Source organism: Vigna unguiculata, chromosome 9 (genome assembly GCF_004118075.2).
Source record: "Vigna unguiculata cultivar IT97K-499-35 chromosome 9, ASM411807v1, whole genome shotgun sequence".
NCBI lineage: Eukaryota > Viridiplantae > Streptophyta > Magnoliopsida > Fabales > Fabaceae > Vigna > Vigna unguiculata.
In genome coordinates, this window is record NC_040287.1 from 12,589,421 (window position 1) to 12,607,510 (window position 18,090).

Below are 18,090 nucleotides of genomic sequence, written 5' to 3' on the forward strand. Positions count from 1 at the left end.
TCTTATACTTTCTAATTTGAGACTAAATTAATAATTAAGTTTAATTATAATTTATATATTATTTTTTAAAAAAATTTATACATCAAATCACGAACTAAAACTGAAAAAAAAAATTAAGTGGAGTGTAAAACATAAAACAATTGAAGTAGTTAGGTGGGTGGGTTGGATTGATGTATAAATTATAAAAAAATATATTTTAACATGTATATATAAAAAGTAATTAAGCTTAATTATAATTTAGTCTCAAAATGAAGATGACAAAATTTAATCGTTTTAAAAAATAGGGGACTCAATAAGTTTTATTTGTTGCATTCTTTCCTAGCTAGTTGTAGAACAAGAGGGGACATTCCTGGATGAGTGGCCTTTGTTAGATTAGCATCTTCATTAAGCTTAAAGGGAAGTTGAACAAAGAATTCTGAGCTTTTCTCGAAAGGTCTTGGATAAGAACATTTTTCATGATTATCTGCACATAAAGTGATTAATTTATCTTTTATGTTCTTCAAATCAGATGGAGCTTCTCAAAGTGAGAAGAAGAGCCTTGGTATGTTAGTAAAGGATTTGAATTCCTTTTTGAATTCTATACCTATGGAATGAATCTGGAGTTTATATAACATGTATACATACAAATATGTGTGTGTGTGTGTGTGTGTGTGTGTGTGTGCGTGCGTGCATACGTGTGTGTAAGCTCAAAAATGCCATTATATACTTTGAGTATATTCAAAATATCTCGTCCATTGATTATATCTACATATAAAACCAAAACAGTTTTAATTGCATCAATCACAACTAAACCTCACAATGATCACTAATGCTAACAAAATCAAATGCCATGGACTCATTATGAAATGTGAAGCATGAAATATTGCGTGAAAGTGACCTATACACGTCTATTTTGAACTAGTCCTTACTTTATCTCAATGAGATCAATATAATAACCTTAATATACCAAGTGTAATTTCTGAATAATAAATCATATATTTATTAAACCACAAGTGTCCAAAAGACAATGTATGCATACATGAAACTAAACATAGAACATAAAATACAAAAAAGTTACTAACTCCCAATAAACCAAAGATTCCTCAAAAAGTAAAACACTCATATGAGCAACATGCTTATAAAAGACCTTGGGTGGAAGTCCCTTAGTAAGAAGATCTACCATCATGGAGTTTGTCCCCAAGTGTTTTATGGAAATATGTCAACTTTGTACACTTTCTTTAACAACCAGGAACTTGATGTGAATGTGCTTTGACTTGCTCGAGCTACTATTCTTGTTCGAATATAATACAACCGATTTGTTGCCACAATATACCTTAAGTGGTCTTTCAATTCCTTTCACAATGCGCAGTCCTGTGACAAAGTTCCTCAAGCATATTCCTTGATTTGATGCCTCAAAGCACGGTACAAATTTTGCAGCCATAGTGGATGAAGTCGTAATACTTTGGTTGGCATTGCGTCAAGAAACTACACCACCAACTAACATGAAAATGTAACCTGAAGTGGATCTTAAGCTATCTTGGCATCTTGCAAAGTCTAAGTCAGAATACCCAATGATCTTTAATTGACTTGACCTCTTGTATGTGAGCATGTATTCTTTTGTTCTATGTAAATACCTCATCACTCTTTTCATTGCTTTCCAATGATCCATTCCTAGATTGCTTAAAAATCTGCCTAATACCCTAACTATGTATGCAATATCTGAATGCATATATACTTAGGCATACATCAAACTCTATACAGTTGATGCATGAGGAATCTTTTGCATTTCTTGAATTTCCAAATTTACTTTTGGGCATTGATTGAGACTGAACTTGTCTCCCTTAGCAACTAGAGTGTCACATGATTTACAATCTTGCATGCCAAACCTTTTAAGCACCTTTTCAACATAACTCCTTTATGATAATCCTAGAATACCTCGAGATTGGTCTCGGTGTATTTGAATTCCTAATACAAAGTAGGTGTCACTAAGATCTTTCGTTTCAAAATTTCTAGATAGAAATTTCTTGGTTTCGTACAACATGTCTATATTGTTGGTGGCAAGCAGTGTGTCATCAACATGCAAGATCAGGAAAATATGTTTTCTCCCACTGAATTTATGAAATAATCATTAACAACATTCATCTTGAAACCCAATAAGAGAATCACTTGGTGAAATGTGTGGTACCATTGATGAGATGCCTGTTTTATCCCATAAATGGATTTTGTCAATTTGCAAATCAAATCCTTTAGGTCTCCTAACACAAACTTTTTTTGTTGCACCATATAAATCGTCTCGTCAATGTTGCCATTGAGAAATGTCGTCTTGACATCCATTTTATGAAGCTCTAAATCATAATGTGCAACAAGAGCAATGGTTGTCCTAAAAGAGTCTTTCGATGAAACTTGAGAGAAAATCTCTTTAAATTAAATCCCTCTTGGTCTTAAATATCCATTTACAACCAATAGGTTTCACACCTTCTGGTAATGAGACAAATTCCCAAACCTTATTATCTTGCATGGATTTATACTCCTCATTCATTGCTTAATCCATTTTTCTGAATTAGGATCTTGCATGGCTTGGCGGTGATTGGGTCATCTTCCATCACATCATTATTAGAATCCTCATTTTCTTGGAGAAATAATACATAATCATTTGGAATAACACTTCTCCTTTCTCTCATGGATCTCCGCAAAGATGGTGGATCATTAAGCACATGTTCTTAAGGATCTTGAGTTTGTTTTTTAGGCTCTGAACCTTCTTTGTAACATCTGGTCAGATATTATGAATTTTAAATAAATAAAATAAAATAAATAATGTAAACGCATTAATTTAAACTGCCTTTTCCCAAACACAAAGGAAAATGAAAACCTTTATTAATTCTCCATAAATTCCAAAATCCACAGATTATAAATATCACTACAAGTTCCAACTTTGATGGAAATAAAATGTTTACAAAGTCCTTAAAATCAATAAAGTAATAAAACTCTGTGGAAAATCCCCAATATAGCCCACGCTTCGGCTTTATGCTTCACCATATCCACCTGCAACATCACATGCTCCCGTGTAACAAATTACACGATCATCGCCAATCACAAATAGATAAGGTGAGCTACATATACATATATATATATATATATATATATATATATATATATATATATATAAATATATATATATATATATAAATATCAGTCAATATATGCAAACGTAAGTCAAAGGAACTCTATCCTTTGATTTCATACCACATGGTCACCATCATGTTATCCATGTTCTACGTCTTTAGATGAATATCTTAGGATGCCTTGTTGCCACACCTACAAGCCACAACTTGTAGAACACGTGTGGGAAACCTGCTACAAACCACACTCCATAATGCTAGATGGAGTTCCCAATACGAACATAGTTCGTAATGTCCTAAGACTACCAAACTCGTCGGCTACATATCGAGGAGGACAATCTTTCTAGATCCATCCATACGAGCTAGAACTCGTACACTCACGCTGGCAAACTCACCAATCCAAGCCACAACTCAAGGATTTCTCGTGTTCATCCGTCATCTCGAGCCACAACTCAAGAGATGTCCTTCCGAGCCACAACTCAGGAAAAACCACATGTTTACCCTCTATCTCGAGCCACAACTCAAGGGATACCGTTCTGAGCCTTCGTCTAGTTTAATAAATTTACTTTTGAAAACAAAATATAAAACAAAAAAAATAAATATTTTTTAATTAACAGTAAATAAAAAAGGTGAAATAATTTTTTCTTCAAAGATTTTCAAACTTTTAGCAAAATGAGAAAACAGGAAAAAAAAGAGAGTTGAAAAAAAAGGAAAAAAAGGGATCGGAAAATAAAATATTATTTGTTATCATTTCTTTTGAAACATCCATCTAATCTTGCATACATGAAATTGCTCAAATCCATCTCCCTTTCTATCTCTCTTTCACCATAAACCTTTTTTTTCATTTTTTTCATGAGGATTATCACAAAAAGGGGCATGTCTTAGGATGATTACAAACAACTCTTTTAACACACAAAAAACAAAAAAGAAAAGTGAAGAAAAGTCTGGTGGACTAAAAACTCTGAAAGATAGTCTAGGCAAAAATAAGACAAAAAAAGTGAGCAAAAAAGAATAAAACAAGGGGCATCTTGTCATATGAAATAAATTATTTTCCTATGAATTAAATTTTTTGAGAAAAACAACCATGATTTGAAATGATGTGTGGTCATGTTTCCTTTATCTAAACAAAAAAACAAAAGTAATCATCATTTGTTACCCAATTTGAGCCTTAAAAAAACAAAATAAAATTTTCTTTCAAATTACCCTAAACAAGGGTCACCCTTAGACTCTAGGGTTGACATAATGTTTGCATTTGCTTCATCCGACTGGTAGTTCACCAATATAAAAATATCAAAAAATAAAAAGAAACAAAAGAAACGGTTATATCAAGAAAAGAAAAGAAAAAGATAAGCAAAAGGTGAACAAAATGAAGTCAAACAAATATTGAATCAAACATTATTCAAAGATCCTTGTTCGAAACAACCCTCACATAACTTTTTTGGGCCCTTACTATCATTTACTTTCATACCCCTAGCCTTGGCCACGATACAAGCCTAATAAAGTTCACACAAATCAAAGATTGATTGTTATCTTTTGAAGGTTTTAATTTAGAGGAAAATTTTGATTTGCTAACAGGTTTGTTCCAAACAAAACATGATAAATTTTTTTGAGAAAGTGTGTTTAGAGATTTGTTTTTAGACATTGGGGCAATTTAGCTTTGGGTGACATGTTTTCAAAGCTTCAAAATTAGCACGGGTAATTAGACAATTAGGCTAAATTTGGGTTGTCTCCTTCAATTCATTCTTCATGAAACTCCATCTTTACTCTTACAATATCTCCCGCTCTAAGTCTAAACCTTGATCAACCTTAAAATAGTTCATCTTTATCAATCCTAAACCCAAACTAGGGCAGTCACTTTGTTTGTAATTCATATATTCCCATCATTCATTCTAAATTGGGACATTTATTTACATTGAAGACTGTGATTACATTAGGGGCAACTTGCGAAGACCCCGTCAGTTATCAATCTCCTCAATTGGGAAAAGCCAAAAACGCTTTTGCACTGTAAGACCATCCTAGGCTTTCACATTAGAGCAAATTTTTGAAGTCCCCATCATTTCCTTCATACCATCAATAACTAAAGCAAGTACAAACACATGTTATTCCTTGAGACCAATTCAAATTGGGGAACTCCCTAGTTAATCTTCATGATCTCATCCAAGCCTTTTCAAGTCCTTGGCAATTTCAAGCATGTCATTCAAATAGTGTTTCAAAAAAATGATTAAAAAAAGTGTTCGTTAGTAAATTTATTAGACCAAAGAAATGATTTCAAAAAGTAAAAAAAAAATTCAAAGTAGAATGATTCCATGAATTCAAAAAAATAATGAAATAGGGATAAATTCAAATTTGTTTTAAAAAAATTCATACATAAGGTGTAACATCCCTATTAGAAATTACTTAATTAAATAAATAAAATAAAATATACAAAATCAATCGACAAAATTTTATTATTTGCAAACGCGGGAAAATTCAAATTATTTTTCAACGCGCCATAATTTAAACATAACTAAACAATAATCTTATTACAAGTTTTCAAAATCGAACATAATGAAAGAACATCATAAAAAGTCCCTAGCTCAAGAGCCCCCAAGCTAGCCCTATCTTCGTCTCCATGCATAATCAACATCACCTGTAACATCATCTGCTCCCGCGTAACGAATTACACGATCATCGCCAAACACAAACAGAAAGGGTGAACTCAAAATAAACAATCAGTTAATTTAATAAACTTAACAATACACCCAATTATTTTATTCTAGTTAGTTCTTGGCCAAGACCTTAATCCCCAAGGCTTTTCAACCTTCACAACACACAAATAGTTAGCCTCAAATTCAGGGTTTATGATGCTCACACGAACATGCCCGCTCGTGCTCCTGCCTCTACGAACCTCCCCGCTCATAGTCCTGCTTTACGAACCTCATCGCTCGTAGTCCTGCTCTACGGACCTACCCGCCCATAGTCCAACACACGTGATCCACCAGCTACGTACCTCCCCGCATGCAGCATTTCTCAAGTGTGAGCACAGAACATACGAACCTATCTCGCTCGTATCCCCACACGAGAGTAACAAGATATGAACCTCCCCGCTCATATCATCACGTGTTCACCACCATCCATGAACCTACCCACTCATGGCACAACATCCCCTGATCCAAGTTTCACATCACAACATGATAACGAAAACAAGAAAAGCACACTACGCTACACAAGGTACATACTCAAGCTGGTCTTTGGGATACCAATGCTTCCACGAACCTTCCCGCTCGTGGTCCAACGCTCGTGATCCAACTCTACGGACCTTCTCATCCGTAGTCCAACACACGTGATCCACCAGTTACGAACCTCCCCGCTCGTAGCATCTCTCAAGTGTGAGCACGGAACATCGAACCTCCCCGCTCGTATCCCCACACGAGAGTATCATGATATGAACCTCCCCGCTCATATCATCACGTGTTCATCACCAGTCATGAACCTACCCGCTCATGACAACATCAAGCATATCCCATACTAGGACCAACACAATAAGTCATGCAAAACATATCACAACGCACCCTGCCACTACACCATCGCCTAGCGCAACCTAAGCACCACTAGGTGAAATGGCAGTATAGACCGCCTGACGGTTCCACATCACCACCGAGCGCCACAACTCACAAGACATTCATGTTACCTACTATCGCATGGCGGTTCAGTCTACACCGCCAAGCGCTACACTAGTAATGTGACACTAATGGTTTTAGGTACTCTAATTCATTTCCTAGAATTCAACCATTCAATTCTCAAACATCCAGAAATCAACATACACATTCATATATTCCAAATTACAACATCGTAACACATATGCATCTTTCAACTATAAGCACACATTCCTCTCTTTTATAATTCATATATACTTACCTCTTAAATCAATTCCAACACACACTTTATTTTCCCCTTCTCATTTTCCCAACCTTTTGCATGCTTACAATTCACATACCCCACAAAAGACACAATGAAAGTTATATACTTATTCCGCATGCCCTCGCAATTCCATTACATTTAAAGTATGGTTATCATGTTCCCATAATTTCCCAAGACTCGTCATGATCATGCAACACTCGGTCATAGTGATATCATCAATAGTGGCCTTATTCACACACTTATAACATCATACATTCGAGCTAACATATATATGTTCATATATTCAACATGGCTCAGCAAGCACTAATAAAAACATACTCATCAATCACACATCTATATATATTATATATACATTCGTCAATCAAGGCCATACCAGCACTTAAGCACACTTAATCATCCATTGATAATCATATTATTAGGAAATTAAAACAACCAATCATGAGTGATGTATATCTCTAGCTGCAGACATCAAATTCCAATCTCCACCGTTCAAAGTGAAGAGCAACATGTTATAAATCTCTTGTCAAAATTTCACCTAAATCGGACGGTTAACGAATCGGGAAACACAATTTTACAAAAACTACGTAAACTAGAAAAATTTGTGGTGCCTAGCGTCTAGAAAATCAAAGCTTGGCACCTGGCGGTATCAAAGATGCGCCCGGCGATTCCTGCTGCGCGAAAAGTATGAAAAATAGCGTTTTTATACAGTATTCACATCGTCTGACGGAGCCACCCTTGCCGCCAGGCGGTTCATCACAAAAAACCCAGAATTGGGTTAATATTCATGCGTCGCCTGGCGCACACTCAAAGCCGCCAGGCGGTTTCTGGGGATTTTCCAAAAACGCGTAAACAGAAAGATTTTTATCATATAAAGGCATCACATTCATATACAGATCATATACACATATAAAAGAACTCCCCTTGCTCAATTTTGAAGAACCAAGACTTCTCTTGTGCCACCACTAGTCCAGCTTTGGCCTTCTCCTAATGCACTTGATGCTTTTCTCAAATCCACCCAAAACACCTTCAGAGCCCAGGTTTGAACCCATAACCATTCAATTACAAAGTCAATGTACAACCAATTCAACCAATTCATGTTTCATGATAATTCCTATAATTTTAGGATTACATTATCACTATGCACATTCACACATAACATTAACATTAAAATAATACACTTATTAAAATAGCATACAATTAACATAAATAAGACTCGAACCCAAGTCCTTTCAACTTAAGTTAGTACTCTTAACCATTTAAGCTAGCACTTTTCCACATCATAACAAACCACATTAAATGCCATAAAGGCTCCCACGACCTGCATTTATTATATAATTATTTATTTAATTATTTAAATTTCTCGGGTCTTACATAAGGTATTTCATACATCCTACCAAGTCATGCATACATGAGTCATTCATCTTTTTGAAAAAAAAAAATCCCCCTTTTTGATCGAAACCCTATTCACTCATATGAATGGTTATCAAATCCTTTCGTTTTATAAGGAAGAAAATTTAAAAAAAAAATACACAAATTTGGTTCAATGATGGTCCTCTTCATTCATATGAATGACCAATATACCCTAAACACACTAGCCCCCAAGCCGAGTTCCCACATTGGCCCCCAAGCCTGATTTCCACACTAGTCCTCAAGCCTAGTTTTCACATTGGTCCCCAAGCCCAATTTTCACACTGGTCCCCAAGCCCAATTTTCACACTGGCCCCCAAACCCAATTTCCACACTAGCCCCCAAGCCCAGGTTCAACACTAGCCTCAATTCCAGTTTCCACATTAGCCCCCAAACCTAGTTTTGTCTAGCCTCAAGTCCAATTTTGTCTAGCCTATAAGCCTAGTTTCCTTACTCTCAAATTAAAATAAAGGAAAAATAAAAAATGAAAAAAGCAAATTCCACCCATGCATCCACGCATTCACGTATGCATCATCCTATAGGTTTAAAAATAAAATCATAACATATCCTGCATTATCATATAATGTCATCCATCATACTCCACAAAATCATTTAAAATAATTTTCAAAAATGAAATAAAGCAATTTGAAAAAAAATTAGCAATGACAATTTTTTTTTTTGCGTAAGTCTCACAAATATAAGACATTCACGCGCTGTTTGTTGACACTTCAAGAGCAAAATCCAGGTTTTCCTTTTATACATCAAGACCTCTATGAGACAATGGTCATTGATTTCCTTTGTTTACATAAGACCATGTACGACGCAATGGCCATTGATTCCCTTATGTTTACATCAAGTCCTTCTACGAAGCAATCGTCATTGATTTCCTTATGTTTACATTAAAACCCTCTACTAGACAATGGTCATGGATTTTCTTTACATCGAGACCCTCTGCGAGACAATGGTCATCAATTTCTTTACATCAAGGCCATCTACGAGGTAATGGTCATTGATTTCTTCATCACGTTGAGGCTCTGTATGAGGCAATGGTCACTGATTTCCTTTTATACATCAAGACCCTCTGTGAGGAAATGGTCGTTGATTTCCTTATGTTTACATCAAGACCCTCTACAAGGCAATAATCATTGATTTCCTTATGTTCACATCAAGATCCTCTGTGAGACAATGGTCATTGATTTCCTTATGTTTACATCAAGATCCTCTACGAGGCAATGACCATTGATTTCTTTACATCAAGGCCCTCTGCATGGCAATGGTCATTGATTTCTTTGTTACATCAAGGCCATTTACGAAGTAATGGTCATCTTTTACTACGATCTAGTAAAATCTAAGTAAAGATGGGCAACTATCAACACCCAATTTCGTCCGGTTTAATAAATTTATTTTCGAAAAAAATATAAAACAAAAAAAATAAAATTTTCTTCAAAGATTTTCAAACTTTTAGCAAAATAAGGAAAAAAAAGAAAAAAAGAGAGTTGAAAAAAAAAAGTAAAAAAAGGATCGAAACAAAATATTCTATACACTTCCTCTCTCCTTCTCATTACCACCCACACATACACAACTCCTTTTTTATCTCTCTTGGAAAAACAATTAGAAAATGAGGCAAGAAAAAAATAAAAGAGAAAAGGTAGTTTTAATATAAAAAATGAGAGGGTGAGATGAGATTGATATAAGAGAAAAGGAATTGAAAAGTGTAGAAGGTATGTCACTGTCGTTATTTTTTTTATTCATTCCATTTTTCTTATATTATCTTTTAATATTGAACGCATTTTTTTTACACCTAATTTCGGCCTTTTACTTAAGGGATATTATTTTCTATTGTTCATAAATATTTTATTTTAAAAATCATAAAAAATAGTTTTCTTCATTTCTTTTAGTGTCTGTCTGACCACTCGTGTTCTGTGACACCAATTTTTCAAATTTATTTTTCTAAAAAATATAAAAAATATATATAAAGAACTAAAGATAAAAAAACAATTTTCTTTGTTTAATTTTTTTTCTGTCCAGCCGCTCGCGTCGTGTGACACTCATTTCCAAATAATTAAAAATACCAAAAAATCATAAAAATGTTTTCAAAATTCACCAAATAAAAATCAAATCTTTTCTCAAATAGGTTTTTCACAAAGAACTACGTAACCTTGATTCTCCATCATAAATGGGGATACGTAGGAGCGATGATTAATCCTTGTCGGACCCAAGAAAATCAAAAAGTTATTTTTGTTTCTTTTATAAATTCATTTATTATTATTTTCGGGGAAAATAAATATTTTGAAAAGCCACATCCTTTTTCATGTTTAATTAAAGGTACCGTCTTAGGACGGGCATTGTGGGGGCTAATACCTTCCCCACACGTAACCGACTCCCGGATCCAAAATATGGTTTTTTGCAGACCTTGTCTTATCTTTTTGGTTTTTCCATAGTTTTCCAAAATAAACTATGGTGGCAACTCCAAGCTCTGTTTTTTTTATCAAATTTAATTTTTGGTTCGTCATCCCGTCACGATTTTGTTTACGATACACGAGTATGCTCCATGGTATAAATAGAGGAGTGAATACAACACCAATTTCCAGGAAAGGGGAAGTCAAGGTAAAAGATAACAAGAAGTTTGCAATCTCAATGTTAAAGAGGACTCTACTAACAAAAAAAATGTCAAAGATGAAGTTGTCAAAGGGTTCACAACAAAACAAATGCAAAAGATTCTAGAGGAATCTGATGATATTGGTCATAATATCAATCACATGCAGAAACGTGGCAATAATAATGATAAAAATTCCCAACGTAAGAATATCTGGATTGTTGATATAGGTGCAATTGATCATGTTGCACATAAAAAAGATTGCTTCACTACCTTTTTCAGAATAAAACCAGTGAAAATAAAGCTACCTAATAACAATGATGTCATTGCAAACTTTGCTAGCACATTTTCCATCTTCTGAATATCTTATATCTTTTAATGTCCTGTATGTTCCATATTTTTTCTTTAATTTAATTTCAGTTCAAACCTTGAACAAAGATTTGAATTGTAATGTGATTTTTTTTCCTCTAAGTGTTGTCAAATATAGGACATCATTACATCTCAGGTGATTGGGCAAGCTAATTTCACCCAGGGTCTCTACTACCTTGATGGCATTCCTATCACCAAAATTAATGATTTTTACCCTAGTACTATGCTTAATTGTAATAAGTATTATGTAGATAACGTTGTAGGCTTGGGCATCCAGCCCGTAGAGTTACTGAACAAATCTGTAAAACTTATCCCTATATTCAATCTAAAGCTTCTAATGTTTGTGATATATGTCATTTCTCTAAATAGCATACACTTTCTTTTCAAAAAAGTGATATTGTTTCTGATGTTTGCTTTGATCAGGTTCATCTTGATATATGGGGACCCATATCTATCACTTTTGTTCATGGTCATAAGTATTTCCTAACTGTGGTTTATGATCACCCTAGGCATACCTGGATTTTTCTCATGCACACTAAATCTAAAACCAAAAAACTTGTTCAGAATTTTATAATTCATATTAAAAACCAGTTTGACAAAACCATCAAATGTTTTAGAACTGATAATAGGCCAAAGTTTAATTGTGTTGATATATTTGATGCTTATGGGATAAATCATTAGAAAGGATGTGTAGAAACTCCACAACAAAATTCAGTTGTGGAGTGAAAACATCAACACATCATCAATGTAACATGGAGCTTGTTATTTCAGTCTAATTTGCCTAAGGCATATTGGTGTTATGCCGCTGTAAGACTCGGGAAAATTAAATAAATAACTAAATATTTATTTGATATAAATTCATGGTTGTGGGATACAAAATTATAAAGCCTTATGCGCATGAAATGTCAAGAAACATGAATTGGCTTGTTGGTTGTGCATTTGCTTGGTAAATGTGTGGAGGTGAGTTTGAACCTTGATTAGAGCAAAATTATAATATTTTATTTTTAGCTTTAGTGGCATTTTGAGTAGGTGAAGAGCTCAAGGTAGGTTCAATGAATCTGGACACAAACAAGGTGTTTAATTGGGTTTAATTAGACATCAAGGGCTAAATTAATTAATTCAATTTATTTTTTAAATTTGTTTTTTATAATTAACATTGGACTTCCAGGTAAGGGGACCTAACATTTTTCCTTATTAGCATTTGATTGTCGGTAGAACAATATTTACAATTTGGATTATAGAATGATGAAGTGTCTTTTATTGATGACTATAATAAGATATCTAAGTTTTATGGATGAATCAATGGTAAAATTGTGAAATGCACTTTTGGATTAAGTTTTTAGTGTAAGGAAGAACTAATTGGTTTCCATTTATTTTCGTTGAGTGGATGTATTATAATCAATGTTAACCGAAATACTTAATACAGTAATGATAGTGATTTTTTTTTCAGAATTATTTAGAATTTGTAAATGGGTTCATTGACTTCATGGATATGGTGGAATATGTGTTTACTACTAGTGGTTAGATGATAAAAGGAAAAATGCATGAGGTGATGTCCCGGAGAAAAAAAAAATTAAGGGCTTTTAAAATGATTGTTTTTTAGTTATTATATATTATATGATAAAACTCATACGTGAAAAAAAGTGTGTGGTAAATATTTATAATATATCATATTATGTTATAATATGTTAGGATTTATTAGTTGTCAAATTTATGAAGTATTATATGTTAAATTGGTAGATGTCTCTATATTTGTGTTAGATATATGTAGTATGGGGTAGAGTTGTCAAAACGGGTAATTCGGCCCGACCCAACTTGACCTACCACGGGTTGATCAGTTAGTGAGCCAACCCAACCCGACAAAATAATTAGCAAGCCAAAAAATTCCAACTTGACCTGGCCCACCGCGGGTTGGTGGGTTAAACGGGTTGGCTCACGAGCTCAGTTAATTAAAAAAATCTAAATAAACTTTAATACAATCCAAATACAAACCAAAATCACAAAAATACAAATTATCTATGTGTTGACTAAAAAAAAACCTAACATGACCCAAACACAAAGCCCAACTTAACAAAAAAATACTTGTGTGACCCTTTATTTACGGGTTGGTGAGCCAACTCGGCTCACCCAGGTCACCCAGAACCTGGGTGAGTCGGGTTCTAGGTGAATCGAGTTAAAAATCAACCTGTATTGAAATTTGTAAAAAAATTTCAACCCAACCCAGCTCGAACCCGTAGTGAGTCGGGTTGGTTCGCGGGTTCAACCCATTTTGACAACTCTAGTGTGGGGTGAAATGCTTAAAGAAAATGGATGCACAAAAATAATGTTTTTATGAAGTCATAAAGTCTGTGGAGCAAAACACGTATAAATCTTTATTATTTAGGGTATGTTCTCATGCGAAGAAATACTATAGTAGAAGAATCGAGAGCGATGAATAGGGGGAGAAACGATTGTTATTTTTTGGGGAAAGGAACTGATTGAAAAGCGATCAATTGCGAGATTACTGCATAGAGTCGATCTCTCTTTTTCGAAGAGATTTGCGAGATAAATATGGCAAATTACCACACTATCCTTATTATCCATGTTATTATATTGTGAAAAGAATTAGGTTTGTTGCTGCACTCATAGGCATGGGCTTGAGGTCTGCGAACAAGATTCCTGATGCACACAATAGGTTCCTGATGCTTTACAGGGGAGATTCTTGACTATTTGAAACTCAAATTGCATTAATTGTGTGGAACGTGTTGTTGAGGCTCTTCAATGCACCATTCAATGCCATTAAGATAGTTGGTTTCTTCTATTAGAAGAGGTGGGAAGAATGAACCTTCTCTTGGCTGAGAGACTCTCTTGTGTTTGAGCTCGTTAGAGGTGAGTTTTGTGATGTGCCACCAGCCCTCAATTTCATCTTCGTTTGATGTTTCATTCATTCTACTTTCATTCTACGTGCCTTCACTTTTGATTTTACATTTTGCATACTTTCCATGCATGATATATGAAGAATATTGGAAGAATATAGTTATATCTGATTCCAGCTTTCCACTTACCACATTTATATCCGGGTACAAATGGTTCAGTATCCGGATACATGTTACTTTTATCCGATTCTACACCACATTTGTATCCAGATTTGATTGTGTTATTGTGTTACATTGTGGCAGAATCTTTGAATAGTTGTGAAGGAGTTCACAACATTATTTTGGGAGATCCATAGTTATTCCCATCGTCAACGTCACTAGTGGCCCTGGTTGTTGTTGTTGTTGGGGTCAAATCCGTGGAGGTGAAGGTGCAGTGGTGAGATTTTTTGCTGTTATAAGGTGGTGTAGTGGTTGGTTTATGGTGTGCATTGCTTCATAATTGAATTTAATGTAAACCATCTAAACCCATGTTCATTTGTGGTTTGTTTTGTATGTTTATTCGTGCAAGGAAGTGGTGGAAGTGTTGCTTTGGTGCAGTTGTTAAAGTGGTCGACAATGTTTGAAACTGGTATGGTGCAAGATTTTTTTTGGTTAAATCTTATCAAAATTAATAGAACCAAATCCTTCTTCAATAATTAGTTTGATTCCAGCGTGGAAAAAGATATAAAATTATGAATGAAAAGGGACAAACGTAATAGTTGTGAGCTTATTTCCACAAAAGTTCATGCATGATATTAATGGTGTGATTGGTGTTGTTTTGTATATTTTAGTTGATATCACTTGTTGCCTACTGGTGTTTGCTAAAGGAGGTGCTTCCTGACTTTGCTTTGTTGGTTGTATCAAACATCCTGACTTTGGTGGTGTTATCATACCAGGTACGTTATAAGTTATATGTTATTGATTTTTTATGCTAAAAAGTTTTGTATGATTTTAGTATGATATTTACAAGTCGTATGTTAGTAAAAAGTATTGTATGATATATATATATATATATATATATATATATATATATATATATGATTTTTTAATGACTTATATTTTCATAAGAAATTCATCTTCTTTTGATATTTTATAAAATATTTTATTTTTTTATTCAGTTTTGTTTATAATTTATTTTATCTATTCGTATGTTATTTGCTTACAAAGGGTGGATACTTTGTAAATTTTTTCAAATAGTGCAAAGTCAAGCTTAGGTTGCCTTGACAAACTGGATGTAGCTCAAGTTTGAGTGAACTAGTATAAAAATTGTGATCCAATCTTTTCTCTAACCCTTCTCTCTTGCATAATCATTTAAAGTTTAAAGAACATGAGTTCCAATCATCTTTTTCGTGTTCTTGCATGTTTTCATGACATCTGCAGCATTGAGCAAGTTTGCATAATCAATTAGAACATGTCTTATCATTCTTGTGTATTGTTTTTGGTTTAAAACTTGAATTTGCATTTCTGTATTTTTCCTAGTATTTTAGTCGACTGTTTCTCTTTTTGAATCGGTTGATTATATCAGAACATAATTTGTTTAGTAAAATCAATCGATTAACTCTATTTTTGACCGATTGAAAGTATACTGTCCAGTAGCTTTTGCATCCTAACTTGGTGATCGAATTGATTCAACTAAAGGTGGTTTTTAACTTTCAAAGATAGCCTAAATTCTTAACTAGCCAATTCAACCCCCCCTTCTTGGCATTTCAACCATTTCAAAACTAACAACGAGTGGGGAGGTTCGTATGTTCCGTGCTCACACTTGAGGGCTACTACGAGTGGGGAGGTTCATAGTTGTTGGATCATGTGTGTTGGACTACGGGCGGGGAGGTCCATAGATTTGGACTACGAACGGGGAGATTCGTAGAGTTGGACTATGAATGGAGAGGTTCGTAGAGGTAGGACCACGAGCAGGCAGATTTATGGAAGCATGTTATATCCTGGGTTCATGGTCAAGTAATTGTGTGTTGGAAATCCTTAGGACAATAAGGTCTCCTGGCCAAGAATTTAACTATACTAACATAATTTGGGTGAACCTTTATTTTATCAAATTATATGTTATTTGTTTATGAGCTCACCCTTTTTGTATGTGTTTGGCGATGATCGTGTGATTTATCACACAGTAGCAAATGATATTTCAGGTGATGCTGGTGATGCCTAGAGATGGAGAAAGAGCTAGCATGGGGATTGAATTATGTTATCTATGATTTTAGTTTTCAATCAGTTATTTTGAGAACATGTTAAATGGTTATGGATTTTCTTATGGATTTTATTAGTTTGGATTTTAAGCATGATGTATAAATTTTGAATTTTCCCGCGTTTGGGAATAATAAACTATGACGGTTGAATTTCATTTATATTATATTCCTTTATTTAAGTAATTTTCAGTAAGGATGTTACAGATTCCACCTATTGGGACTTATGTCCAAAGTCATATCCTGAATAATAGCCGATTCTACCTGTACTTCAAGGTAACACTAGCAATAATAATTTTGTGTTGCTACTAGTACTTACAAATTTTAAAGAGTCTTTATTTACAATCTTTACTTTATTCAAATAGGATTGTCTAGGGGCCATAAATGGAACTCATCTTCGAGTAAAGGTTCCTTCATCTAAGGCTCCCAGGTATCGAGGTAGGAAGGACTGGCCAACACAAAATGTTTTCACCGCATGTGATTTTGATATGAAATTCACTTATGTACTGGTTGGATAGGAGGGGACAACATCTGATTCAAGAATATTGAAAGATTCTCTTATTAGAGATGATCCTTTAGTCATACCCGAAGGTTAGTTTTTCATTTCGTTAATTATTTGACTCTTAGGTCGGCCATCAGTGAAAACTTAATAGTTATCATTATTGTAGGCAAATACTATCTCGAGGACGATGGTTTTATGCTGAAGAAGTCACTATGTTTTAAATTCATTACTATGTTTGCTTTGTTCTGTATGAAAGACTTATTTGGCGTTCTATGTTAATTGCTTTATTATGTGCACTTTCCTATTTGTATTTACTTTTATAACTCAATTACTATTAATCATATCTATAATTATCATTGATCTTTTGAAGTTTTATCAATATGGCATCTTCATCAATGAGATCTAAGAGGAGTAAGGGGAAAACATAGCAAACGACGTTGATCCTTCTCAAAGGACATTACGATCTGTGGAAGATGTTCAAGATCAAAGACGTTTCTTCAGCTGCCATGATCAAATGGTTAACTACGGGAGAGACTTCTACATAAAGAGAGTAATGGAACCTAAAATTATGAATTTCCAATCTTTTGAAACATCAGGGCTTTATTTTCATCACCACTTAACGTTCCAAGGCATCTCCGACTTTGTTTCTATGAATTGTCCATACTATGTTGATCTCATCAAAGTCTTCTATTCAAACCTGAAGATATATGTCAATGGATACTTGTTAAGTGAGGTTAATAAGAAGAAAATTAAACTCAAACCTGATGATTGGTTTAATATAACACATCTTATGTATTAGGGTCGAAAATTATTGTATCCAGACATACCAGAAGATCTCCCCTATAACCGTGATATGGCACTGGCTACTATGGTTAGACCGAATCTCGAAGGCAAAATATTAAAAACAGTGGGATCTTTAAACATAAATGATAGACTCCTGCATTATGTGGTCGTCCATTGGTTGACACCCCATCCAACTAATTATGCAAAAGTCTTGAAAGAAGACATTTTTATGATATGGGTCCTAAAAAATAACATTTTTGTTAATTGGCCACATCATATAATGCAAACAATGCTAAAAAGAAAAGGCGGTGATGCACCTCTTCCATATGGTATTTTGATAATCAGA